This window comes from Pseudophryne corroboree, unplaced genomic scaffold (assembly GCF_028390025.1).
Source record: "Pseudophryne corroboree isolate aPseCor3 unplaced genomic scaffold, aPseCor3.hap2 scaffold_149, whole genome shotgun sequence".
Classification (NCBI taxonomy): Eukaryota; Metazoa; Chordata; class Amphibia; order Anura; family Myobatrachidae; genus Pseudophryne; species Pseudophryne corroboree.
This window is the reverse complement of record NW_026968120.1, coordinates 984,794-1,007,761: the sequence shown is the minus strand read 5'-3', so window position 1 is coordinate 1,007,761 and position 22,968 is coordinate 984,794. Positions and strand designations below refer to the sequence as shown.

The 22,968-nt window shown below is 50.0% G+C and overlaps 29 non-coding genes and 4 pseudogenes across 29 annotated transcripts; 5 read left to right on the top strand and 28 right to left on the bottom strand.

Annotated features, from left to right (window-relative positions):
• The first annotated feature begins 605 nt into the window (after positions 1–605).
• Positions 606–769, top strand: LOC134998849 (U1 spliceosomal RNA). The gene has a single exon (XR_010201015.1). It is a non-coding gene; the product is annotated as a U1 spliceosomal RNA (small nuclear RNA).
• A 152-nt stretch (positions 770–921) lies between these two features.
• LOC134999143 (U1 spliceosomal RNA) lies at positions 922–1,084 on the top strand. The gene has a single exon (XR_010201305.1). It is a non-coding gene; the product is annotated as a U1 spliceosomal RNA (small nuclear RNA).
• Positions 1,085–1,758: 674 nt separating this feature from the next.
• Positions 1,759–1,922, top strand: LOC134998903 (U1 spliceosomal RNA). The gene has a single exon (XR_010201067.1). It is a non-coding gene; the product is annotated as a U1 spliceosomal RNA (small nuclear RNA).
• A 152-nt stretch (positions 1,923–2,074) lies between these two features.
• LOC134998529 (U1 spliceosomal RNA) lies at positions 2,075–2,209 on the top strand (annotated as a pseudogene).
• An 857-nt stretch (positions 2,210–3,066) lies between these two features.
• LOC134999079 (U1 spliceosomal RNA) lies at positions 3,067–3,229 on the bottom strand. The gene has a single exon (XR_010201242.1). It is a non-coding gene; the product is annotated as a U1 spliceosomal RNA (small nuclear RNA).
• Positions 3,230–3,697: 468 nt separating this feature from the next.
• Positions 3,698–3,860, top strand: LOC134998309 (U1 spliceosomal RNA). The gene has a single exon (XR_010200593.1). It is a non-coding gene; the product is annotated as a U1 spliceosomal RNA (small nuclear RNA).
• Positions 3,861–4,688: 828 nt separating this feature from the next.
• Positions 4,689–4,851, bottom strand: LOC134999196 (U1 spliceosomal RNA). The gene has a single exon (XR_010201356.1). It is a non-coding gene; the product is annotated as a U1 spliceosomal RNA (small nuclear RNA).
• Positions 4,852–5,003: 152 nt separating this feature from the next.
• LOC134998892 (U1 spliceosomal RNA) lies at positions 5,004–5,167 on the bottom strand. The gene has a single exon (XR_010201056.1). It is a non-coding gene; the product is annotated as a U1 spliceosomal RNA (small nuclear RNA).
• A 674-nt stretch (positions 5,168–5,841) lies between these two features.
• LOC134999142 (U1 spliceosomal RNA) lies at positions 5,842–6,004 on the bottom strand. Its single transcript, XR_010201304.1, has one exon. It is a non-coding gene; the product is annotated as a U1 spliceosomal RNA (small nuclear RNA).
• Positions 6,005–6,146: 142 nt separating this feature from the next.
• LOC134998983 (U1 spliceosomal RNA) lies at positions 6,147–6,310 on the bottom strand. Its single transcript, XR_010201144.1, has one exon. It is a non-coding gene; the product is annotated as a U1 spliceosomal RNA (small nuclear RNA).
• A 674-nt stretch (positions 6,311–6,984) lies between these two features.
• LOC134998323 (U1 spliceosomal RNA) lies at positions 6,985–7,147 on the bottom strand. Its single transcript, XR_010200608.1, has one exon. It is a non-coding gene; the product is annotated as a U1 spliceosomal RNA (small nuclear RNA).
• Positions 7,148–7,299: 152 nt separating this feature from the next.
• On the bottom strand, positions 7,300–7,463 carry LOC134999038 (U1 spliceosomal RNA). Its single transcript, XR_010201197.1, has one exon. It is a non-coding gene; the product is annotated as a U1 spliceosomal RNA (small nuclear RNA).
• A 674-nt stretch (positions 7,464–8,137) lies between these two features.
• Positions 8,138–8,300, bottom strand: LOC134999141 (U1 spliceosomal RNA). Its single transcript, XR_010201303.1, has one exon. It is a non-coding gene; the product is annotated as a U1 spliceosomal RNA (small nuclear RNA).
• A 152-nt stretch (positions 8,301–8,452) lies between these two features.
• On the bottom strand, positions 8,453–8,616 carry LOC134998996 (U1 spliceosomal RNA). The gene has a single exon (XR_010201157.1). It is a non-coding gene; the product is annotated as a U1 spliceosomal RNA (small nuclear RNA).
• A 1,020-nt stretch (positions 8,617–9,636) lies between these two features.
• Positions 9,637–9,772, bottom strand: LOC134998549 (U1 spliceosomal RNA; annotated as a pseudogene).
• A 152-nt stretch (positions 9,773–9,924) lies between these two features.
• On the bottom strand, positions 9,925–10,088 carry LOC134999037 (U1 spliceosomal RNA). Its single transcript, XR_010201196.1, has one exon. It is a non-coding gene; the product is annotated as a U1 spliceosomal RNA (small nuclear RNA).
• Positions 10,089–10,762: 674 nt separating this feature from the next.
• LOC134998414 (U1 spliceosomal RNA) lies at positions 10,763–10,925 on the bottom strand. The gene has a single exon (XR_010200678.1). It is a non-coding gene; the product is annotated as a U1 spliceosomal RNA (small nuclear RNA).
• Positions 10,926–11,077: 152 nt separating this feature from the next.
• LOC134998750 (U1 spliceosomal RNA) lies at positions 11,078–11,241 on the bottom strand. Its single transcript, XR_010200919.1, has one exon. It is a non-coding gene; the product is annotated as a U1 spliceosomal RNA (small nuclear RNA).
• Positions 11,242–11,915: 674 nt separating this feature from the next.
• LOC134999215 (U1 spliceosomal RNA) lies at positions 11,916–12,078 on the bottom strand. Its single transcript, XR_010201375.1, has one exon. It is a non-coding gene; the product is annotated as a U1 spliceosomal RNA (small nuclear RNA).
• A 152-nt stretch (positions 12,079–12,230) lies between these two features.
• On the bottom strand, positions 12,231–12,394 carry LOC134998896 (U1 spliceosomal RNA). Its single transcript, XR_010201060.1, has one exon. It is a non-coding gene; the product is annotated as a U1 spliceosomal RNA (small nuclear RNA).
• Positions 12,395–13,092: 698 nt separating this feature from the next.
• LOC134998452 (U1 spliceosomal RNA) lies at positions 13,093–13,228 on the bottom strand (annotated as a pseudogene).
• A 152-nt stretch (positions 13,229–13,380) lies between these two features.
• LOC134998863 (U1 spliceosomal RNA) lies at positions 13,381–13,544 on the bottom strand. Its single transcript, XR_010201028.1, has one exon. It is a non-coding gene; the product is annotated as a U1 spliceosomal RNA (small nuclear RNA).
• A 3,239-nt stretch (positions 13,545–16,783) lies between these two features.
• LOC134998763 (U1 spliceosomal RNA) lies at positions 16,784–16,947 on the bottom strand. The gene has a single exon (XR_010200933.1). It is a non-coding gene; the product is annotated as a U1 spliceosomal RNA (small nuclear RNA).
• Positions 16,948–17,617: 670 nt separating this feature from the next.
• Positions 17,618–17,780, bottom strand: LOC134999140 (U1 spliceosomal RNA). Its single transcript, XR_010201302.1, has one exon. It is a non-coding gene; the product is annotated as a U1 spliceosomal RNA (small nuclear RNA).
• A 142-nt stretch (positions 17,781–17,922) lies between these two features.
• LOC134998982 (U1 spliceosomal RNA) lies at positions 17,923–18,086 on the bottom strand. Its single transcript, XR_010201143.1, has one exon. It is a non-coding gene; the product is annotated as a U1 spliceosomal RNA (small nuclear RNA).
• A 674-nt stretch (positions 18,087–18,760) lies between these two features.
• Positions 18,761–18,923, bottom strand: LOC134998322 (U1 spliceosomal RNA). The gene has a single exon (XR_010200606.1). It is a non-coding gene; the product is annotated as a U1 spliceosomal RNA (small nuclear RNA).
• Positions 18,924–19,075: 152 nt separating this feature from the next.
• LOC134999036 (U1 spliceosomal RNA) lies at positions 19,076–19,239 on the bottom strand. Its single transcript, XR_010201195.1, has one exon. It is a non-coding gene; the product is annotated as a U1 spliceosomal RNA (small nuclear RNA).
• A 674-nt stretch (positions 19,240–19,913) lies between these two features.
• On the bottom strand, positions 19,914–20,076 carry LOC134998357 (U1 spliceosomal RNA). The gene has a single exon (XR_010200639.1). It is a non-coding gene; the product is annotated as a U1 spliceosomal RNA (small nuclear RNA).
• A 152-nt stretch (positions 20,077–20,228) lies between these two features.
• On the bottom strand, positions 20,229–20,392 carry LOC134999062 (U1 spliceosomal RNA). Its single transcript, XR_010201222.1, has one exon. It is a non-coding gene; the product is annotated as a U1 spliceosomal RNA (small nuclear RNA).
• A 698-nt stretch (positions 20,393–21,090) lies between these two features.
• LOC134998513 (U1 spliceosomal RNA) lies at positions 21,091–21,227 on the bottom strand (annotated as a pseudogene).
• Positions 21,228–21,379: 152 nt separating this feature from the next.
• LOC134999035 (U1 spliceosomal RNA) lies at positions 21,380–21,543 on the bottom strand. The gene has a single exon (XR_010201194.1). It is a non-coding gene; the product is annotated as a U1 spliceosomal RNA (small nuclear RNA).
• Positions 21,544–22,217: 674 nt separating this feature from the next.
• On the bottom strand, positions 22,218–22,380 carry LOC134999213 (U1 spliceosomal RNA). The gene has a single exon (XR_010201373.1). It is a non-coding gene; the product is annotated as a U1 spliceosomal RNA (small nuclear RNA).
• Positions 22,381–22,532: 152 nt separating this feature from the next.
• On the bottom strand, positions 22,533–22,696 carry LOC134998895 (U1 spliceosomal RNA). The gene has a single exon (XR_010201059.1). It is a non-coding gene; the product is annotated as a U1 spliceosomal RNA (small nuclear RNA).
• Between the last annotated feature and the right edge of the window lie 272 nt (positions 22,697–22,968).

Genomic DNA, 22,968 nt, shown 5'->3' with positions numbered 1-22,968 from the left:
CCTTCTATACCCTTGTGCACTATCCTGACTTCTCCTCCCGTCTGCTTACTTTGTGCCTTCCAATGCACAATGCAAACTACAGGTAGTGCTGCAGGGCCCACACCCTTTTACTTGCCTTACAGAGCAGCTCTGGAGCTGTTACAGTGCCCAGCTGCTGCAAGAAATCAGCTTGAATGCTTCAGGGGATGGGGCATGGCCAACATGAGCCCCACACCAAAGGAGGGTGGAGGTGTTTAATGCGAACTAGGGGTCATCCAAGCACCGCAAAAGGCCGCCATGCCCTGCACGCCCCTTTTCTCTTTTCATATGCAGATGAGGGTTGAAGCCAACTTTGACCCACTGCTTGGATGACATCACCGTATGCAAATCCGTCTTCTGCAGAACTTCCCCCAGGAATGCTTGCACTAGTTGTTGCATTTGGTTTGTTGTTTGGGGGTGCTTCAGTATTAGGCAGCCTTCTGCCCTCCCATGTTCATCTGAAAATATGTGTTCTCCCTGCAGTTGTTGTCCCCAGATGAGAGTTCCCTTGTGCTGCCTCAGTTGAATCTCCTTTACTTGACAGAGATGTGCATGAGCAGCGGCCCTCCCCAGCCCTATTCCAAATCATACTTATTTTGCATAGGAGATACCATGGTCATGAAGATTGTTCTCCCAGGGTGAGGTTCATTCATTGCATTTTGGGTATGCTGACCCCTGTGATTTCCCCAAATGTGGGAAACTTGACTGCATTATTTGTGGTAGTGGGGGACTGTGTTTGTGCTTTCCTCTGGTCAGCTCTGGTAAAAGTCAGATTTCTTTGTCTCAGATTTTCCTCTAGCCTTGTTCTTCTTTCGAGAGTTCCATTGTGCTGCCTCAGTTGGATCTCCTTCACTTGACAGGGGGGTACCCGAGCAGCGACCCTCCCCAGCTCTAGCCCAACTCCTACTTACCTGCCAGGTGAGATACTATGATCATGAAGGTGCTTCTCCCAGGGCAAGGCTCACCCATTGCACTCTGGGTGTGCTGCCCCTGCGATTTCCCCAAATGTGGGAAACTTGACTGCATAATTTGTGTTTCCCCTGGTCGGCTCTCGTATAATTCAGATCTCTTTGTCTCAGGTCTCTCTCCAGCCTAGTTTGCTGTCTGTTTCCACTTCTCTTTTCTTCAGCCGCTCCCTTCTATACCCTTGTGCACTATCCTGACTTCTCCTCCCGTCTGCTTACTTTGTGCCTTCCAATGCACAATGCAAACTACAGGTAGTGCTGCAGGGCCCACACCCTTTTACTTGCCTTACAGAGCAGCTCTGGAGCTGTTACAGTGCCCAGCTGCTGCAAGAAATCAGCTTGAATGCTTCAGGGGATGGGGCATGGCCAACATGAGCCCCACACCAAAGGAGGGGGGAGGTGTTTAATGCGAACTAGGGGTCATCCAAGCACTGCAAAAGGCCGCCATGCCCTGCATGCCCCTTTTCTCTTTTCATATGCAGATGAGGGTTCCAGTCAACTTTGGCCCACTGCTTGGATAACATCACCGTATGCAAATCCGTCTGCTGCAGACCTTCCCCCAGGAGTGCTTGTACTAGTTGTTGCATATGGTTTGATATTTGATGGTGCTTCAGTATTAGGCAGCCTTCCGCCCTCCCATGTTCATCTGAAAATATATGTTCTCCCTGCAGTTGTTGTCCCCAGATGAGAGTTCACTTGTGCTGCCTCAGTTGAATCTCCTTTACTTGACAGAGATGTGCCTGAGCAGCTGCCCTCACCAGCCCTATCCCAAATCATACTTATTTTGCATAGGAGATACCATGGTCATGAAGATTGTTCTCCCAGGGTGAGGTTCATTCATTGCATTTTGGGTATGCTGACCCCTGTGATTTCCCCAAATGTGGGAAACTCAACTGCATTATTTGTGGTAGTGGGGGACTGTGTTTGTGCTTTCCTCTGGTCAGCTCTAGTAAAAGTCAGATTTCTTTGTCTCACATTTTCCTCTAGCCTTGTTCTTCTTTCGAGAGTTCCCTTGTGCTGCCTTTGTTGGATCTCCTTCACTTTACAGGGGGGTACCCGAGCAGCGACCCTCCCCAGCTCTAGCCCAACTCCTACTTACCTGCCAGGTGAGATACTATGATCATTAAGGTGCTTCTTCCAGGGCAAGGCTCACCCATTGTACTCTGGGTGTGCTGCTCCTGCGATTTCCCCAAATGTGGGAAACTTGACTGCATAATTTGTGTTTCACCCTCGTCGGCTCTCGTATAATTCAGATCTCTTTGTCTCAGGTCTCTCTCCAGCCTAGTTTGCTGTCTGTTTCCACTTCTCTTTTCTTCAGCCGCTCCCTTCTATACCCTTGTGCACTATCCTGACTTCTCCTCCCGTCTGCTTACTTTGTGCCTTCCAATGCACAATGCAAACTACAGGTAGTGCTGCAGGGCCCACACCCTTTTACTTGCCTTACAGAGCAGCTCTGGAGCTGTTACAGTGCCCAGCTGCTGCAAGAAATCAGCTTGAATGCTTCAGGGGCTGGGGCATAGCCAACATCAGCCCCACACCGAAGGAGGGTGGAGGTGTTTAATGCAAACTAGGGGTCAGTCAAGCGCCGCAAAAGGCCACCATGCCCTGCACGCCCCTTTTCTGTTTTCATATGCAGATGAGGGTTGAAGCCAACTTTGACCCACTGCTTGGATGACATCACCATATGCAAATCCATCTGCGGCAGGCCTTCCCCCAGGAATGCTTGCACTAGTTGTTGCATTTGGTTTGTTGTTTGGGGGTGCTTCAGTATTAGGCAGCCTTCTGCTGCACCCTGCTTTGGTGTGGGGCTCATGTTGGCCATGCCCCATCCCCTGAAGCTTTCAAGCAGATTTCTTGCAGCAGCTGGGCACTGTAACAGCTCAAGAGCTGCTCTGTAAGGCAAGTAAAAGGGTGTGGGCCCTGCAGCACTACCTGTAGTTTGCATTGTGCATTGGAAGGCACAAAGTAAGCAGACGGTAGGAGAAGTCTGGATAGTGCACAAGGGTATAGAAGGGAGCGGCTGAAGAAAAGAGAAGTGGAAACAGACAGCAAACTAGGCTGGAGAGAGATCTGAGACAAAGAGATCTGAATTATACGATAGCCGACCAGGGGAAACACAAATTATGCAGTCAAGTTTCCCACATTTGGGGAAATCGCAGGGGCAGCACACCCAGAGTGCAATGGGTGAGCCTTGCCCTGGGAGAAGCACCTTCATGATCATAGTATCTCACCTGGCAGGTAAGTATGAGTTGGGCTAGAGCTGGGGAGGGTCGCTGCTCGGGCACCCCCCTGTTAAGTGAAGGAGATCCAACTGAGGCAGCACAAGGGAACTCTCAAAAGAAGAACAAGGCTAGAGGAAGATCTGAAACAAAGAAATCTGACTTTTACCAGAGCTGACCAGAAGAAAACACAAACACAGTCCCCCACTACCACAAATAAAGCAGTCGAGGTGAGGTTCATTCATTGCATTTTGGGTATGCTGACCCCTGTGATTTCCCCAAATGTGGGAAACTCGACTGCTTTATTTGTGGTAGTGGGGGACTGTGTTTGTGTTTTCTTCTGGTCAGCTCTGGTAAAAGTCAGATTTCTTTGTTTCAGATCTTCCTCTAGCCTTGTTCTTCTTTTGAGAGTTCCCTTGTGCTGCCTCAGTTGGATCTCCTTCACTTAACAGGGGGGTGCCCGAGCAGCGACCCTCCCCAGCTCTAGCCCAACTCCTACTTACCTGCCAGGTGAGATACTATGATCATGAAGGTGCTTCTCCCAGGGCAAGGCTCACCCATTGCACTCTGGGTGTGCAGCCCCTGCGATTTCCCCAAATGTGGGAAACTTGACTGCATAATTTGTGTTTCCCCTGGTCGGCTCTCGTATAATTCAGATCTCTTTGTCTCAGATCTCTCTCCAGCCTAGTTTGCTGTCTGTTTCCACTTCTCTTTTCTTCAGCCGCTCCCTTCTATACCCTTGTGCACTATCCTGACTTCTCCTCCCGTCTGCTTACTTTGTGCCTTCCAATGCACAATGCAAACTACAGGTAGTGCTGCAGGGCCCACACCCTTTTACTTGCCTTACAGAGCAGCTCTGGAGCTGTTACAGTGCCCAGCTGCTGCAAGAAATCTGCTTGAATGCTTCAGGGGATGGGACATGGCCAACATGAGCCCCACACCAAAGGAGGGTGGAGCAGAAGGCTGACTAATACTGAAGCACCCCCAAACAACAAACCAAATGCAACAACTAGTGCAAGCATTCCTGGGGGAAGGCCTGCCGCAGATGGATTTGCATATGGTGATGTCATCCAAGCAGTGGGTCAAAGTTGGCTTCAACCCTCGTCTGCATATGAAAACAGAAAAGGGGCGTGCAGGGCATGGTGGCCTTTTGCGGCGCTTGACCGACCCCTAGTTTGCATTAAACACCTCCACCCTCCTTCGGTGTGGGGCTCATGTTGGCTATGCCCCAGCCCCTGAAGCATTCAAGCTGATTTCTTGCAGCAGCTGGGCACTTTAACAGCTCCAGAGCTGCTCTGTAAGGCAAGTAAAAGGGTGTGGGCCCTGCAGCACTACCTGTAGTTTGCATTGTGCATTGGAAGGCACAAAGTAAGCAGACGGGAGGAGAAGTCAGGATAGTGCACAAGGGTATAGAAGGGAGCGGCTGAAGAAAAGAGAAGTGGAAACAGACAGCAAACTAGGCTGGAGAGAGACCTGAGACAAAGAGATCTGAATTATACGAGAGCCGACCAGGGGAAACACAAATTATGCAGTCAAGTTTCCCACATTTGGGGAAATCGCAGGAGCAGCACACCCAGAGTGCAATGGGTGAGCCTTGCCCTGGGAGAAGCACCTTCATGATCATAGTATCTCACCTGGCAGGTAAGTAGGAGTTGGGCTAGAGCTGGGGAGGGTCGCTGCTCGGGTACCCCCCTGTCAAGTGAAGGAGATCCAACTGAGGCAGCACAAGGGAACTCTCGAAAGAAGAACAAGGCAAGAGGAAAATCTGAGACAAAGAAATCTGACTTTTACCAGAGCTGACCAGAGGAAAGCACAAACACAGTCCCCCACTACCACAAATAATGCAGTTGAGTTTCCCACATTTGGGGAAATCACAGGGGTCAGCATACCCAAAATGCAATGAATGAACCTCACCCTGGGAGAACAATCTTCATGACCATGGTATCTCCTATGCAAAATAAGTATGATTTGGAATAGGGCTGGGGAGGGCCGCTGCTCATGCACATCTCTGTCAAGTAAAGGAGATTCAACTGAGGCAGCACAAGGGAACTCTCATCTGGGGACAACAACTGCAGGGAGAACACATATTTTCAGATGAACATGGGAGGGCAGAAGGCTGCCTAATACTGAAGCACCCCCAAACAACAAACCAAATGCAACAACTAGTGCAAGCATTCCTGGGGGAAGTTCTGCAGAAGACGGATTTGCATACGGTGATGTCATACAAGCAGTGGGTCAAAGTTGGCTTCAACCCTCATCTGCATATGAAAAGAGAAAAGGGGCGTGCAGGGCATGGCGGCCTTTTGCGGTGCTTGGATGACCCCTAGTTCGCATTAAACACCTCCACCCTCCTTTGGTGTGGGGCTCATGTTGGCCATGCCCCATCCCCTGAAGCATTCAAGCAGATTTCTTGCAGCAGCTGGGCACTGTAACAGCTCCAGAGCTGCTCTGTAAGGCAAGTAAAAGGGTGTGGGCCCTGCAGCACTACCTGTAGTTTGCATTGTGCATTGGAAGGCACAAAGTAAGCAGACGGGAGGAGAAGTCAGGATAGTGCACAAGGGTATAGAAGGGAGCGGCTGAAGAAAAGAGAAGTGGAAACAGACAGCAAACTAGGCTGGAGAGAGACCTGAGACAAAGAGATCTGAATTATACGAGAGCCGACCAGGGGAAACACAAATTATGCAGTCAAGTTTCCCACATTTGGGGAAATCGCAGGGGCAGCACACCCAGAGTGCAATGGGTGAGCCTTGCCCTGGGAGAAGCACCTTCATGATCATAGTATCTCACCTGGCAGGTAAGTAGGAGTTGGGCTAGAGCTGGGGAGGGTCTCTGCTCGGGCACCCCCCTGTCAAGTGAAGGAGATCCAACTGAGGCAGCACAAGGGAACTCTCAAAAGAAGAACAAGGCTCTGAAACAAAGAAATCTGACTTTTACCAGAGCTGACCAGAGGAAAACACAAACACAGTCCCCCACTACCACAAATAAAGCAGTCGAGTTTCCCACATTTGGGGAAATCACAGGGGTCAGCATACCCAGAATGCAATGAATGAACCTCACCCTGGGAGAATAATCTTCATGACCATGGTATCTCCTATGCAAAATAAGTATGATTTGGGATAGAGCTGGGGAGGGCCGCTGCTCAGGCACATCTCTGTCAAGTTAAGGAGATTCAACTGAGGCAGCACAAGGGAACTCTCATCTAGGGACAACAACTGCAGGGAGAACACATATTTTCAGATGAACATGGGAGGGCAGACGGCTGCCTAATACTGAAGCACCCCCAAACAACAAACCAAATGCAACAACTAGTGCAAGCATTCCTGGGGGAAGGCCTGCCGCAGATGGATTTGCATATGGTGATGTCATCCAAGCAGTGGGTCAAAGTTGGCTTCAACCCTCGTCTGCATATGAAAACAGAAAAGGGGCGTGCAGGGCATGGTGGCCTTTTGCTGCGCTTGTCTGACCCCTAGTTTGCATTAAACACCTCCACCCTTCTTCGGTGTGGGGCTCATGTTGGCTATGCCCCAGCCCCTGAAGCATTCAAGCTGATTTCTTGCAGCAGCTTGGCACTGCAACAGCTCCAGAGCTGCTCTGTAAGGCAAGTAAAAGGGTGTGGGCCCTGCAGCACTACCTGTAGTTTGCATTGTGCATTGGAAGGCACAAAGTAAGCAGACGGGAGGAGAAGTCAGGATAGTGCACAAGGGTATAGAAGGGAGCGGCTGAAGAAAAGAGAAGTGGAAACAGACAGCAAACTAGGCTGGAGAGAGACCTGAGACAAAGAGATCTGAATTATACGAGAGCCGACCAGGGGAAACACAAATTATGCAGTCAAGTTTCCCACATTTGGGGAAATCGCAGGAGCAGCACACCCAGAGTACAATGGGTGAGCCTTGCCCTGGGAGAAGCACCTTCATGATCATAGTATCTCACCTGGCAGGTAAGTAGGAGTTGGGCTAGAGCTGGGGAGGGTCGCTGCTCGGGTACCCCCCTGTAAAGTGAAGGAGATCCAACTGAGGCAGCACAAGGGAACTCTCGAAAGAAGAACAAGGCTAAAGGAAAATCTGAGACAAAGAAATCTGACTTTTACCAGAGCTGACCAGAGGAAAGCACAAACACAGTCTCCCACTACCACAAATAATGCAGTCAAGTTTCCCACATTTGGGGAAATCACAGGGGTCAGCATACCCAAAATGCAATGAATGAACCTCACCCTGGGAGAAAAATCTTCATGACCATGGTATCTCCTATGCAAAATAAGTATGATTTGGAATAGGGCTGGGGAGGGCCGCTGCTCATGCACATCTCTGTCAAGTAAAGGAGATTCAACTGAGGCAGCACAAGGGAACTCTCATCTTGGGACAACAACTGCAGGGAGAACATATATTTTCAGATGAACATGGGAGGGCAGAAGGCTGCCTAATACTGAAGCACCCCCAAACAACAAACCAAATGCAACAACTAGTGCAAGCATTCCTGGGGGAAGGCCTGCCGCAGATGGATTTGCATATGGTGATGTCATCCAAGCAGTGGGTCAAAGTTGGCTTCAACCCTCGTCTGCATATGAAAAGAGAAAAGGGGCGTGCAGGGCATGGTGGCCTTTTGCGGCGCTTGGCTGACCCCTAGTTTGCATTAAACACCTCCACCCTCCTTTGGTGTGGGGCTCATGTTGGCTATGCCCCAGCCCCTGAAGCATTCAAGCTGATTTCTTGCAGCAGCTGGGCACTGTAACAGCTCCAGAGCTGCTCTGTAAGGCAAGTAAAAGGGTCTGGGCCCTGCAGCACTACCTGTAGATCGCATTGTGCGTTGGAAGGCACAAAGTAAGCAGACAGGAGGAGAAGTCAGGATAGTGCGCAAGGGCATAGAAGGGAGCGGCTCAAGAAAAGAGAAGTGGAAACAGACAGCAAACTAGGCTGGAGAGAGACCTGAGACAAAGAGATCTGAATTATACGAGAGCCGACCAGGGGAAACACAAATTATGCAGTCAAGTTTCCCACATTTGGGGAAATCGCAGGGGCAGCACACCCAGAGTGCAATGGGTGAGCCTTGCCCTGGGAGAAGCACCTTCATGATCATAGTATCTCACCTGGCAGGTAAGTAGGAGTTGGGCTAGAGCTGGGGAGGGTCGCTGTTCGGGCACCCCCCTGTCAAGTGAAAGAGATCCAACTGAGGCAGCACAAGGGAACTCTCGAAAGAAGAACAAGGCTAGAGGAAGATCTGAGACAAAGAAATCTGACTTTTTCCAGAGCTGACCAGAGGAAAGCACAAACACAGTCCCCCACTACCACAAATAATGCAGTCGAGTTTCCCACATTTGGGGAAATCACAGGGGTCAGCATACCCAGAATGCAATGAATGAACCTCACCTTGGGAGAACAATCTTCATGACCATGGTATCGCCTATGCAAAATAAGTATGATTTGGGATAGGGCTGGGGAGGGCCGCTGCTCAGGCACATCTCTGTCAAGTAAAGGAGATTCAACTGAGGCAGCACAAGGGAACTCTCATCTGGGGACAACAACTGCAGGGAGAACACATATTTTCAGATGAACATGTGAGGGCAGAAGGCTGCCTAATACTGAAGCACCCCCAAACAACAAACCAAATGCAACAACTAGTGCAAGCATTCCTGGGGGAAGGCCTGCAGCAGATGGATTTGCATATGGTGATGTCATCCAAGCAGTGGGTCAAAGTTGGCTTCAACCCTCGTCTGCATATGAAAAGAGAAAAGGGGCGTGCAGGGCATGGCGGCCTTTTGCAGCGCTTGGATGACCCCTAGTTCGCATTACACACCTCCACCCTCCTTCGGTGTGGGGCTCATGTTGGCTATGCCCCAGCCCCTGAAGCATTCAAGCTGATTTCTTGCAGCAGCTGGGCACTGTAACTGCTCCAGAGCTACTCTGAAGCACCCCCAAACAACAAACCAAATGCAACAACTAGTGCAAGCATTCCTGGGGGAAGGCCTGCAGCAGATGGATTTGCATATGGTGATGTCATCCAAGCAGTGGGTCAAAGTTGGCTTCAACCCTCGTCTGCATATGAAAAGAGAAAAGGGGCGTGCAGGGCATGGCGGCCTTTTGCAGCGCTTGGATGACCCCTAGTTCGCATTACACACCTCCACCCTCCTTCGGTGTGGGGCTCATGTTGGCTATGCCCCAGCCCCTGAAGCATTCAAGCTGATTTCTTGCAGCAGCTGGGCACTGTAACTGCTCCAGAGCTACTCTGTAAGGCAAGTAAAAGGGTGTGGGCCCTGCAGCACTACCTGTAGTTCGCATTGTGCGTTGGAAGGCACGAAGTAAGCAGACGGGAGAAGTCAGGATAGTGCGCAAGGGCATAGAAGGGAGCGGCTCAAGAAAAGAGAAGTGGAAACAGACAGCAAACTAGGCTGGAGAGAGACCTGAGACAAAGAGATCTGAATTATACGAGAGCCGACGAGGGGAAACACAAATTATGCAGTCACGTTTCCCACATTTGGGGAAATCGCAGGAGCAGCACACCCAGAGTGCAATGGTTGAGCCTTGCCCTGGGAGAAGCACCTTCATGATCATAGTATCTCACCTGGCAGGTAAGTAGGAGTTGGGCTAGAGCTGGGGAGGGTCGCTGCTCGGGTTCCCCCCTGTGAAGTGAAGGAGATCCAACTGAGGCAGCACCAGGGAACTCTCGAAAGAAGAACAAGGCTAGAGGAAGATCTGAGACAAAGAAATCTGACTTTTACCAGAGCTGACCAGAGGAAAGCACAAACACAGTCTCCCACTACCACAAATAATGCAGTCAAGTTTCCCACATTTGGGGAAATCACAGGGGTCAGCATACCCAAAATGCAATGAATGAACCTCACCCTGGGAGAAAAATCTTCATGACCATGGTATCTCCTATGCAAAATAAGTATGATTTGGAATAGGGCTGGGGAGGGCCGCTGCTCATGCACATCTCTGTCAAGTAAAGGAGATTCAACTGAGGCAGCACAAGGGAACTCTCATTTTGGGACAACAACTGCAGGGAGAACATATATTTTCAGATGAACATGGGAGGGCAGAGGACTGCCTAATACTGAAGCACCCCCAAACAACAAACCAAATGCAACAACTAGTGCAAGCATTCCTGGGGGAAGGCCTGCCGCAGATGGATTTGCATATGGTGATGTCATCCAAGCAGTGGGTCAAAGTTGGCTTCAACCCTCGTCTGCATATGAAAAGAGAAAAGGGGCGTGCAGGGCATGGTGGCCTTTTGCGGCGCTTGGCTGACCCCTAGTTTGCATTAAACACCTCCACCCTCCTTTGGTGTGGGGCTCATGTTGGCTATGCCCCAGCCCCTGAAGCATTCAAGCTGATTTCTTGCAGCAGCTGGGCACTGTAACAGCTCCAGAGCTGCTCTGTAAGGCAAGTAAAAGGGTGTGGTCCCTGCAGCACTACCTGTAGTTCGCATTGTGCGTTGGAAGGCACAAAGTAAGCAGACAGGAGGAGAAGTCAGGATAGTGCGCAAGGGCATAGAAGTAAGCGGCTCAAGAAAAGAGAAGTGGAAACAGACAGCAAACTAGGCTGGAGAGAGACCTGAGACAAAGAGATCTGAATTATACGAGAGCCGACCAGGGGAAACACAAATTATACAGTCAAGTTTCCCACATTTGGGGAAATCGCAGGAGCAGCACACCCAGAGTGCAATGGGTTAGCCTTGCCCTGGGAGAAGCACCTTCATGATCATAGTATCTCACCTGGCAGGTAAGTAGGAGTTGGGCTAGAGCTGGGGAGGGTCGCTGCTAGGGTACCCCCCTGTAAAGTGAAGGAGATCCAATTAAGGCAGCACAAGGGAACTCTCGAAAGAAGAACAAGGCTAGAGGAAAATCTGAGACAAAGAAATCTGACTTTTACCAGAGCTGACCAGAGGAAAGCACAAACACAGTCCCCCACTACCACAAATAATGCAGTTGAGTTTCCCACATTTGGGGAAATCACAGGGGTCAGCATACCCAAAATGCAATGAATGAACCTCACCCTGGGAGAAAAATCTTCATGACCATGGTATCTCCTATGCAAAATAAGTATGATTTGGAATAGGGCTGGGGAGGGCCGCTGCTCATGCACATCTCTGTCAAGTAAAGGAGATTTAACTGAGGCAGCACAAGGGAACTCTCATCTGGGGACAACAACTGCAGGGAGAACACATATTTTCAGATGAACATGGGAGGGCAGAAGGCTGCCTAATACTGAAGCACCCCCAAACAACAAACCAAATGCAACAACTAGTGCAAGCATTCCTGGGGGAAGTTCTGCAGAAGACGGATTTGCATACGGTGATGTCATCCAAGCAGTGGGTCAAAGTTGGCTTCAACCCTCATCTGCATATGAAAAGAGAAAAGGGGCGTGCAGGGCATGGCGGCCTTTTGCGGTGCTTGGATGACCCCTAGTTCGCATTAAACACCTCCACCCTCCTTTGGTGTGGGGCTCATGTTGGCCATGCCCCATCCCCTGGAGCATTCAAGCTGATTTCTTGCAGCAGCTGGGCACTGTAACAGCTCCAGAGCTGCTCTGTAAGGCAAGTAAAAGGGTGTGGGCCCTGCAGCACTACCTGTAGTTTGCATTGTGCATTGGAAGGCACAAAGTAAGCAGACGGGAGGAGAAGTCAGGATAGTGCACAAGGGTATAGAAGGGAGCGGCTGAAGAAAAGAGAAGTGGAAACAGACAGCAAACTAGGCTGGAGAGAGACCTGAGACAAAGAGATCTGAATTATACGAGAGCCGACCAAGGGAAACACAAATTATGCAGTCAAGTTTCCCACATTTGGGGAAATCGCAGGGGCAGCACACCCAGAGTGCAATGGGTGAGCCTTGCCCTGGGAGAAGCACCTTCATGATCATAGTATCTCACCTGGCAGGTAAGTAGGAGTTGGGCTAGAGCTGGGGAGGGTCGCTGTTCGGGCACCCCCCTGTCAAGTGAAAGAGATCCAACTGAGGCAGCACAAGGGAACTCTCGAAAGAAGAACAAGGCTAGAGGAAGATCTGAGACAAAGAAATCTGACTTTTTCCAGAGCTGGCCAGAGGAAAGCACAAACACAGTCCCCCACTACCACAAATAATGCAGTCGAGTTTCCCACATTTGGGGAAATCACAGGGGTCAGCATACCCAGAATGCAATGAATGAACCTCACCCTGGGAGAACAATCTTCATGACCATGGTATCGCCTATGCAAAATAAGTATGATTTGGGATAGGGCTGGGGAGGGCCGCTGCTCAGGCACATCTCTGTCAAGTAAAGGAGATTCAACTGAGGCAGCACAAGGGAACTCTCATCTGGGGACAACAACTGCAGGGAGAACACATATTTTCAGATGAACATGTGAGGGCAGAAGGCTGCCTAATACTGAAGCACCCCCAAACAACAAACCAAATGCAACAACTAGTGCAAGCATTCCTGGGGGAAGGCCTGCAGCAGATGGATTTGCATATGGTGATGTCATCCAAGCAGTGGGTCAAAGTTGGCTTCAACCCTCGTCTGCATATGAAAAGAGAAAAGGGGCGTGCAGGGCATGGCGGCCTTTTGCAGCGCTTGGATGACCCCTAGTTTGCATTACACACCTCCTCCCTCCTTCGGTGTGGGGCTCATGTTGGCTATGCCCCAGCCCCTGAAGCATTAAAGCTGATTTCTTGCAGCAGCTGGGCACTGTAACTGCTCCAGAGCTACTCTGTAAGGCAAGTAAAAGGGTGTGGGCCCTGCAGCACTACCTGTAGTTCGCATTGTGCGTTGGAAGGCACGAAGTAAGCAGACGGGAGAAGTCAGGATAGTGCGCAAGGGCATAGAAGGGAGCGGCTCAAGAAAAGAGAAGTGGAAACAGACAGCAAACTAGGCTGGAGAGAGACCTGAGACAAAGAGATCTGAATTATACGAGAGCCGACGAGGGGAAACACAAATTATGCAGTCAAGTTTCCCACATTTGGGGAAATCGCAGGAGCAGCACACCCAGAGTGCAATGGTTGAGCCTTGCCCTGGGAGAAGCACCTTCATGATCATAGTATCTCACCTGGCAGGTAAGTAGGAGTTGGGCTAGAGCTGGGGAGGGTCGCTGCTCGGGTTCCCCCCTGTGAAGTGAAGGAGATCCAACTGAAGCAGCACCAGGGAACTCTCGAAAGAAGAACAAGGCTAGAGGAAGATCTGAGACAAAGAAATCTGACTTTTACCAGAGCTGACCAGAGGAAAGCACAAACACAGTCCCCCACTACCACAAATAATGCAGTCGAGTTTCCCACATTTGGGAAAATCACAGGGGTCAGCATACCCAGAATGCAATGAATGAACCTAACCCTGGGAGAACAATCTTCATGACCATGGTATCTCCTATGCAAAATAAGTATGATTTGGGATAGGGCTGGTGAGGGCCGCTGCTCAGGCACATCTCTGTCAAGTAAAGGAGATTCAACTGAGGCAGCACAAGGGAACTCTCATCTGGGGACAACAACTGCAGGGAGACCACATCTTTTCAGATGAACATGGGAGGGCGGAAGGCTGCCTAATACTGAAGCACCATCAAATATCAAACCATGGCCCTCATTCCGAGTTGATCGCTCGCAAGGCGATTTTAGCAGAGTTACACACGCTAAGCCGCCGCCTACTGGGAGTGAATCTTAGCTTCTTAAAATTGCGACCGATGTATTCGCAATATTGCGATTACAAACTACTTAGCAGTTTCAGAGTAGCTTCAGACTTACTCTGCATCTGCGATCAGTTCAGTGCTTGTCGTTCCTGGTTTGACGTCACAAACACTCCCAGAGTTCGCCCAGACACTCCCCCGTTTCTCCGGCCACTCCTGCGTGTTTTCCGGAAACTGTAGCGTTTTTTCCCACACGCCCATAAAACGGCCTGTTTCCGCCCAGTAACACCCATTTCCTGTCAATCACATTACGATCGCCGGAGCGAAGAAAAATCCGTGAGTAAAAATACTTTCTTCATTGTAAAATTACTTGGCGCAGTCGCAGTGCGAATATTGCGCATGCGTACTAAGCAGAATTTCACTGCGATGCGATGAAATTTACAGAGCGAACGACTCGGAATGAGGGCCCATATGCAACAACTAGTACAAGCACTCCTGGGGGAAGGTCTGCAGCAGACGGATTTGCATACGGTGATGTAAATCCAAGCAGTGGGCCAAAGTTGACTGGAACCCTCATCTGCATATGAAAAGAGAAAAGGGGCATGCAGGGCATGGCGGCCTTTTGCAGTGCTTGGATGACCCCTAGTTCGCATTAAACACCCCCACCCTCCTTTGGTGTGGGGCTCATGTTGGCCATGCCCCATCCCCTGATGCATTCAAGCTGATTTCTTGCAGCAGCTGGGCACTGTAACAGCTCCAGAGCTGTTCTGTAAGGCAAGTAAAAGTGTGTGGGCCCTGCAGCACCACCTGTTGTTCGCATTGTGCGTTGGAAGGCACAAATTAAGCAGACGGGAGGAGAAGTCAGGATAGTGCGCAAGGGCATTCTTTTCTCTTAGTCCGGGGGCAAGGCTTCAAAATGGGGTCTGCAACGGAGGAGACACAGGGGGCGTGGTCACAGCAGCTTTTCTCTACAGTCTGCACCAGCAGGAGCCTACACCATTTTTTATGATCACGCTGAACTGCAGTGCGACTGCAATTACAGCATGGTCAAGAAGGGAGGCGTCATGCTGGGTGGCCATGCCCTGTCACTGTGCAGGAGCCAGCACCGCTCACACACTAGTCCCCGGGTGCAGCCCCAACCCCCGGGACACCCGGAGCAACAAAATGTAGATTCAGGCCACCAGGCCACGCCCCTACCTATGAAACCATGACTCCTTTTTACCATTGCGCTGTTTATCTGCGCGCACTGCATTACAATCTCCCTCGCCACCTCTCTGGGTGTCACCAGTGATAGTGACACCTCTGCCATGCTTGTAGCAGCTGGTCCTAAGATCTACGCCTCAAGCCCTGAGTGTTTGCCCTTGTGACTTGTTGATCATCATAGCGAAGCAGATGCTTACAGAAAACTGCAGGGGCTTAGATTGAAAATAAAAACAATTGATGGGTATAAGGTAGAGAGGAGTGGGTTCGGTTCTCCGAGAACCGAATTCCCCACGAACTCCACGTGGTTTACATTGGTCCGAGGCAGGCTCGGTTGTTCCTGCCTGACTCGGAAAACCTGAACAAGGGAAAATGTCATCATCCCGCTGTCAGATTCTCGTGAGATTCGGATTCCATATAAAGAGCTGCGCGTTGCTGCCATTTTTACTCGTGCATTGAAGAGAGAGCGGAGAGGACGTGGCTATGTTCTCTCAGTGGAAATCTCAATATCAGTGCTCAGTATCAGTGGTTACTTATTGCTGCTCAGTAATACTAGTAGTGTGTCTCTCCTGCTCAGTGTCAGTTCTCAGTAGTATCCTCATCAGTGCTCAGTATCACTGCTCATTGTCTTGTGCTGCATTGTGGTGCTCAGCATACTACAGTACATTACTAATAGTCCAGTGCTGCATCTTGCTGCTCAGTGTCAGTTCTAGTATCCTCATCAGTGCTCACTATCACTGCTCATTGCATTGTGGTGTTCTGTATACTACAGTAACATAGTAATATAGTATATATAGAGGAGCGGGTTCGGTTCTCCGAGAACCGAATTCCCGACGAACTCCACGTGGTTTACACTGGTCCGAGGCAGGCTCGGTTGTTCCTGCCTGACTCGGAAAACCTGAACAAGGGAAAATGTCATCATCCCGCTGTCGGATTCTCGCGAGATTCGGATTCCATATAAAGAGCTGCGCGTTGCCGCCATTTTTACTCGTGCATTGAAGAGAGAGCGGAGAGGACGTGGCTATGTTCTCTCAGTGGAAATCTCAATATCAGTGCTCAGTATCAGTGGTTACTTATTGCTGCTCAGTAATACTAGTAGTGTGTCTCTCCTGCTCAGTGTCAGTTCTCAGTAGTATCCTCATCAGTGCTCAGTATCACTGCTCATTGTCTTGTGCTGCATTGTGGTGCTCAGCATACTACAGTACATTACTAATAGTCCAGTGCTGCATCTTGCTGCTCAGTGTCAGTTCTAGTATCCTCATCAGTGCTCACTATCACTGCTCATTACATTGTGGTGTTCTGTATACTACAGTAACATAGTAATATAGTAACATATGGTAACATAGTTTTTGAGGTTGAATAGAGGCAAATTGCCCATCGTGTTCAACCTGTTTTAAGTTGTGATGATTCTACATACTTGCTGAATAATGTTTTATGACTAGTTAGCTACTATAACTCATGTTACCCCCGGATTAACCATGTTGATATTTTAAGTATTATAACCTTGGATAGCTTTTTCATTCAGAAATGTATCCATTCCTTTTTTAAATCCAATTACAGAGTCCGCCATTACCACCTTCCCTGGCAGGGAATTCCACATCCTGATTGCCCTAACAGTGAAGATCATAGTATCTCACCTGGCAGGTAAGTAGGAGTTGGGCTAGAGCTGTGGAGGATTGCTGCTCGGGCACCCCCTGTCAAGTGAAGGAGATCCAACTGAGGCAGCACAAGGGAACTCTCGAAAGAAGAACAAGGCTAGAGGAAGATCTGAGACAAAGAAATCTGACTTTTACCAGAGCTGACCAGAGGAAAGCACAAACACAGTCCCCCACTACCACAAATAATGCAGTCGAGTTTCCCACATTTGGGGAAATCACAGGGGTCAGCATACCCAGAGTGCAATGAATGAACCTCACCCTGGGAGAACAATCTTCATGACCATGGTATCTCCTATGCAAAATAAGTATGATTTGGGATAGGGCTGGGGAGGGCCGCTGCTCAGGCACATCTCTGTCAAGTAAAGGAGATTCAACTGAGGCAGCACAAGGGAACTCTCATCTGGGGACAACAACTGCAGGGAGAACACATATTTTCAGATGAACATGGGAGGGCAGAAGGCTGCCTAATACTGAAGCACCCCCAAACAACAAACCAAATGCAACTACTAGTGCAAGCATTCCTGGGGGAAGGCCTGCAGCAGACGGATTTGCATATGGTGATGTCATCCAAGCAGTGGGTCAAAGTTGGCTTCAACCCTCGTCTGCATATGAAAATAAAAAAGGGGTGTGCAGGGCATGGCTGCCTTTTGCGGCGCTTGGATGACCCCTAGTTCGCATTAAACACCTCCACCCTCCTTCGGTGTGGGGCTCATGTTGGCTATGCCCCAGCCCCTGAAGCATTCAAGCTGATTTCTTGCAGCAGCTGGGCACTGTAACAGCTCCAGAGCTGCTCTGTAAAGCAAGTAAAAGGGTGTGGGCCCTGCAGCACTACCTGTAGTTTGCATTGTGCATTGGAAGGCACAAAGTAAGCAGACGGGGAAGTCAGGATAGTGCACAAGGGCATAGAAGGGAGCGGCTGAAGAAAAGAGAAGTGGAAACAGACAGCAAACTAGGCTGGAGAGAGACCTGAGACAAAGAGATCTGAATTATACGAGAGCCGACCAGGGGAAACACAAATTATGCAGTCAAGTTTCCCACATTTGGGGAAATCGCAGGGGCAGCACACCCAGAGTGCAATGGGTGAGCCTTGCCCTGGGAGAAGCACCTTCATGATCATAGTATCTCACCTGGCAGGTAAGTAGGAGTTGGGCTAGAGCTGGGGAGGGTCTCTGCTCGGGCACCCCCCTGTCAAGTGAAGGAGATCCAACTGAGGCAGCACAAGGGAACTCTCAAAAGAAGAACAAGGCTCTGAAACAAAGAAATCTGACCTTTACCAGAGCTGACCAGAGGAAAACACAAACACAGTCCCCCACTACCACAAATAAAGCAGTCGAGTTTCCCACATTTGGGGAAATCACAGGGGTCAGCATACCCAGAATGCAATGAATGAACCTCACCCTGGGAGAATAATCTTCATGACCATGGTATCTCCTATGCAAAATAAGTATGATTTGGGATAGAGCTGGGGAGGGCCGCTGCTCAGGCACATCTCTGTCAAGTTAAGGAGATTCAACTGAGGCAGCACAAGGGAACTCTCATCTAGGGACAACAACTGCAGGGAGAACACATATTTTCAGATGAACATGGGAGGGCAGAAGGCTGCCTAATACTGAAGCACCCCCAAACAACAAACCAAATGCAACAACTAGTGCAAGCATTCCTGGGGGAAGGCCTGCCGCAGATGGATTTGCATATGGTGATGTCATCCAAGCAGTGGGTCAAAGTTGGCTTCAACCCTCGTCTGCATATGAAAACAGAAAAGGGGCGCGCAGGGCATGGTGGTCTTTTGCTGCGCTTGTCTGACCCCTAGTTTGCATTAAACACCTCCACCCTCCTTCGGTGTGGGGCTCATGTTGGCTATGCCCCAGCCCCTGAAGCATTCAAGCTGATTTCTTGCAGCAGCTTGGCACTGCAACAGCTCCAGAGCTGCTCTGTAAGGCAAGTAAAAGGGTGTGGGCCCTGCAGCACTACCTGTAGTTTGCATTGTGCATTGGAAGGCACAAAGTAAGCAGACGGGAGGAGAAGTCAGGATAGTGCACAAGGGTATAGAAGGGAGCGGCTGAAGAAAAGAGAAGTGGAAACAGACAGCAAACTAGGCTGGAGAGAGACCTGAGACAAAGAGATCTGAATTATACGAGAGCCGACCAGGGGAAACACAAATTATGCAGTCAAGTTTCCCACATTTGGGGAAATCGCAGGAGCAGCACACCCAGAGTACAATGGGTGAGCCTTGCCCTGGGAGAAGCACCTTCATGATCATAGTATCTCACCTGGCAGGTAAGTAGGAGTTGGGCTAGAGCTGGGGAGGGTCGCTGCTCGGGCACCCCCCTGTAAAGTGAAGGAGATCCAACTGAGGCAGCACAAGGGAACTCTCGAAAGAAGAACAAGGCTAAAGGAAAATCTGAGACAAAGAAATCTGACTTTTACCAGAGCTGACCAGAGGAAAGCACAAACACAGTCTCCCACTACCACAAATAATGCAGTCAAGTTTCCCACATTTGGGGAAATCACAGGGGTCAGCATACCCAAAATGCAATGAATGAACCTCACCCTGGGAGAAAAATCTTCATGACCATGGTATCTCCTATGCAAAATAAGTATGATTTGGAATAGGGCTGGGGAGGGCCGCTGCTCATGCACATCTCTGTCAAGTAAAGGAGATTCAACTGAGGCAGCACAAGGGAACTCTCATCTTGGGACAACAACTGCAGGGAGAACATATATTTTCAGATGAACATGGGAGGGCAGAAGGCTGCCTAATACTGAAGCACCCCCAAACAACAAACCAAATGCAACAACTAGTGCAAGCATTCCTGGGGGAAGGCCTGCCGCAGAGGGATTTGCATATGGTGATGTCATCCAAGCAGTGGGTCAAAGTTGGCTTCAACCCTCGTCTGCATATGAAAAGAGAAAAGGGGCGTGCAGGGCATGGTGGCCTTTTGCGGCGCTTGGCTGACCCCTAGTTTGCATTAAACACCTCCACCCTCCTTTGGTGTGGGGCTCATGTTGGCTATGCCCCAGCCCCTGAAGCATTCAAGCTGATTTCTTGCAGCAGCTGGGCACTGTAACAGCTCCAGAGCTGCTCTGTAAGGCAAGTAAAAGGGTCTGGGCCCTGCAGCACTACCTGTAGATCGCATTGTGCGTTGGAAGGCACAAAGTAAGCAGACAGGAGGAGAAGTCAGGATAGTGCGCAAGGGCATAGAAGGGAGCGGCTCAAGAAAAGAGAAGTGGAAACAGACAGCAAACTAGGCTGGAGAGAGACCTGAGACAAAGAGATCTGAATTATACGAGAGCCGACCAGGGGAAACACAAATTATGCAGTCAAGTTTCCCACATTTGGGGAAATCGCAGGGGCAGCACACCCAGAGTGCAATGGGTGAGCCTTGCCCTGGGAGAAGCACCTTCATAATCATAGTATCTCACCTGGCAGGTAAGTAGGAGTTGGGCTAGAGCTGGGGAGGGTCGCTGTTCGGGCACCCCCCTGTCAAGTGAAAGAGATCCAACTGAGGTAGCACAAGGGAACTCTCGAAAGAAGAACAAGGCTAGAGGAAGATCTGAGACAAAGAAATCTGACTTTTTCCAGAGCTGACCAGAGGAAAGCACAAACACAGTCCCCCACTACCACAAATAATGCTGTCGAGTTTCCCACATTTGGGGAAATCACAGGGGTCAGCATACCCAGAATGCAATGAATGAACCTCACCTTGGGAGAACAATCTTCATGACCATGGTATCGCCTATGCAAAATAAGTATGATTTGGGATAGGGCTGGGGAGGGCCGCTGCTCAGGCACATCTCTGTCAAGTAAAGGAGATTCAACTGAGGCAGCACAAGGGAACTCTCATCTGGGGACAACAACTGCAGGGAGAACACATATTTTCTGATGAACATGTGAGGGCAGAAGGCTGCCTAATACTGATGCACCCCCAAACAACAAACCAAATGCAACAACTAGTGCAAGCATTCCTGGGGGAAGGCCTGCAGCAGATGGATTTGCATATGGTGATGTCATCCAAGCAGTGGGTCAAAGTTGGCTTCAACCCTCGTCTGCATATGAAAAGAGAAAAGGGGCGTGCAGGGCATGGCGGCCTTTTGCAGCGCTTGGATGACCCCTAGTTCGCATTACACACCTCCACCCTCCTTCGGTGTGGGGCTCATGTTGGCTATGCCCCAGCCCCTGAAGCATTCAAGCTGATTTCTTGCAGCAGCTGGGCACTGTAACTGCTCCAGAGCTACTCTGTAAGGCAAGTAAAAGGGTGTGGACCCTGCAGCACTACCTGTAGTTCGCATTGTGCGTTGGAATGCACGAAGTAAGCAGACGGGAGAAGTCAGGATAGTGCGCAAGGGCATAGAAGGGAGCGGCTCAAGAAAAGAGAAGTGGAAACAGACAGCAAACTAGGCTGGAGAGAGACCTGAGACAAAGAGATCTGAATTATACGAGAGCCGACGAGGGGAAACACAAATTATGCAGTCAAGTTTCCCACATTTTGGGGAAATCGCAGGAGCAGCACACCCAGAGTGCAATGGTTGAGCCTTGCCCTGGGAGAAGCACCTTCATGATCATAGTATCTCACCTGGCAGGTAAGTAGGAGTTGGGCTAGAGCTGGGGAGGGTCGCTGCTCGGGTTCCCCCCTGTGAAGTGAAGGAGATCCAACTGAGGCAGCACCAGGGAACTCTTGAAAGAAGAACAAGGCTAGAGGAAGATCTGAGACAAAGAAATCTGACTTTTACCAGAGCTGACCAGAGGAAAGCACAAACACAGTCTCCCACTACCACAAATAATGCAGTCAAGTTTCCCACATTTGGGGAAATCACAGGGGTCAGCATACCCAAAATGCAATGAATGAACCTCACCCTGGGAGAAAAATCTTCATGACCATGGTATCTCCTATGCAAAATAAGTATGATTTGGAATAGGGCTGGGGAGGGCCGCTGCTCATGCACATCTCTGTCAAGTAAAGGAGATTTAACTGAGGCAGCACAAGGGAACTCTCATCTGGGGACAACAACTGCAGGGAGAACACATATTTTCAGATGAACATGGGAGGGCAGAAGGCTGCCTAATACTGAAGCACCCCCAAACAACAAACCAAATGCAACAACTAGTGCAAGCATTCCTGGGGGAAGTTCTGCAGAAGACGGATTTGCATACGGTGATGTCATCCAAGCAGTGGGTCAAAGTTGGCTTCAACCCTCATCTGCATATGAAAAGAGAAAAGGGGCGTGCAGGGCATGGCGGCCTTTTGCGGTGCTTGGATGACCCCTAGTTCGCATTAAACACCTCCACCCTCCTTTGGTGTGGGGCTCATGTTGGCCATGCCCCATCCCCTGAAGCATTCAAGCTGATTTCTTGCAGCAGCTGGGCACTGTAACAGCTCCAGAGCTGCTCTGTAAGGCAAGTAAAAGGGTGTGGGCCCTGCAGCACTACCTGTAGTTTGCATTGTGCATTGGAAGGCACAAAGTAAGCAGACGGGAGGAGAAGTCAGGATAGTGCACAAGGGTATAGAAGGGAGCGGCTGAAGAAAAGAGAAGTGGAAACAGACAGCAAACTAGGCTGGAGAGAGACCTGAGACAAAGAGATCTGAATTATACGAGAGCCGACCAAGGGAAACACAAATTATGCAGTCAAGTTTCCCACATTTGGGGAAATCGCAGGGGCAGCACACCCAGAGTGCAATGGGTGAGCCTTGCCCTGGGAGAAGCACCTTCATGATCATAGTATCTCACCTGGCAGGTAAGTAGGAGTTGGGCTAGAGCTGGGGAGGGTCGCTGTTCGGGCACCCCCCTGTCAAGTGAAAGAGATCCAACTGAGGCAGCACAAGGGAACTCTCGAAAGAAGAACAAGGCTAGAGGAAGATCTGAGACAAAGAAATCTGACTTTTTCCAGAGCTGGCCAGAGGAAAGCACAAACACAGTCCCCCACTACCACAAATAATGCAGTCGAGTTTCCCACATTTGGGGAAATCACAGGGGTCAGCATACCCAGAATGCAATGAATGAACCTCACCCTGGGAGAACAATCTTCATGACCATGGTATCGCCTATGCAAAATAAGTATGATTTGGGATAGGGCTGGGGAGGGCCGCTTCTCAGGCACATCTCTGTCAAGTAAAGGAGATTCAACTGAGGCAGCACAAGGGAACTCTCATCTGGGGACAACAACTGCAGGGAGAACACATATTTTCAGATGAACATGTGAGGGCAGAAGGCTGCCTAATACTGAAGCACCCCCAAACAACAAACCAAATGCAACAACTAGTGCAAGCATTCCTGGGGGAAGGCCTGCAGCAGATGGATTTGCATATGGTGATGTCATCCAAGCAGTGGGTC